This window comes from Sardina pilchardus, chromosome 2 (genome assembly GCF_963854185.1).
Source record: "Sardina pilchardus chromosome 2, fSarPil1.1, whole genome shotgun sequence".
In the NCBI taxonomy this organism is placed as follows: domain Eukaryota; kingdom Metazoa; phylum Chordata; class Actinopteri; order Clupeiformes; family Clupeidae; genus Sardina; species Sardina pilchardus.
Window position 1 is genome coordinate 40,691,260 of NC_084995.1, and position 1,213 is coordinate 40,692,472.

Consider the following 1,213-nt stretch of genomic DNA (forward strand, 5'->3'; position numbering starts at 1 on the left):
CTCCAAGCAGCACCCTCAAACCCCATCCATCTGGTTTCACCTTGTTTTTAAAAAGCGGCAGGTAAATTCAGACGACCCCCCCTCCCCTTTAGATCTCATCCATATGCATTAGAGGACCCGTGCGTTGCCCTCCTCGGCGTCCACACTGCTGCGTCATCCCTTTGGCCCCCACTGAAAGGCTGTTCTGTTCTATTGATTTCCACCCACCCGCGCCGGCAGAAGTCTCGCGCAGCACCATCATAATGCCGTTTGTAGCATTCATGTCCCAGCTTCGCCCCGGCCTGTCGATAATTCCCCAGAGAAGCTGCCTTTTGAGCAGCCGCGCACAGGCCCATGGGAGAGGAGGCGCAGGAGGTGGTGATGAACGGGGGAGGAGCGGGGGGGGGGGGGGGGGGGGGGGGTGTTGGGGGGGGGGCACTCACTGATTTAGAAGAAGAAGGATGAACAAACCTCATCATGCGCTTGTGTAAACACAGGCACGTCTTTTTCCTTCCTTCTCATTTTTTTTCTTTCTTCCCCCCAACAAATTCTTTGAAAATCATTAAGCATGCGTAGGGCATTATTTATGAAGAGTTTTGTAAGTTAAAAATGCCCTCGTTTTCTTGATGCTTTGGATAGCGAAGGAGACGGGGGGGATCAAACACACGCTCTCACTAATGGGGGAATTGACTGATTAATGTCTATGCTGTTTTAATAATTAACTACTACGGAGAAGGGCACAGGCAAGTATGCTTTCCCGGTGTCATGCACAGGGTTTATGCTTGAAATACTCTAGCATTTCATCCTCTGTGATACTAAAGTCACTCAATACAGTCGTGTGTGAGCATGCTGGTGCTGCTCTCCCTGAATGGTGCTTCGATCTGTATAAACGTATGAGAAGCCAGGGCCTTGCAAATCATTGTAATAATAATAAGGTTGTTTTCCCCCCATCCGCAGTCTGCAGCTAGTGATGGCAGAGAATCCTCTTCTGTGCTGCTGCATCACAAGACTGTTTGTTCTTTAACCATCCGGCCTTTGGAGCTCAGTAGGTTACATTGTTAACCAGTCACTGATGGTGTGAGGAGATGTCCTCCCTCCTATGACTAAAAGCTTAGGATCCTTCTTAGGATGGGGCGTATGGATCGATTACCACATGAATGGCCTTTTTTCCGAAGAAAAGGACATTGTGATCTGAAAGAAAATGGCAGCTACAGAGCTTTTGCGTTTGGGTCCT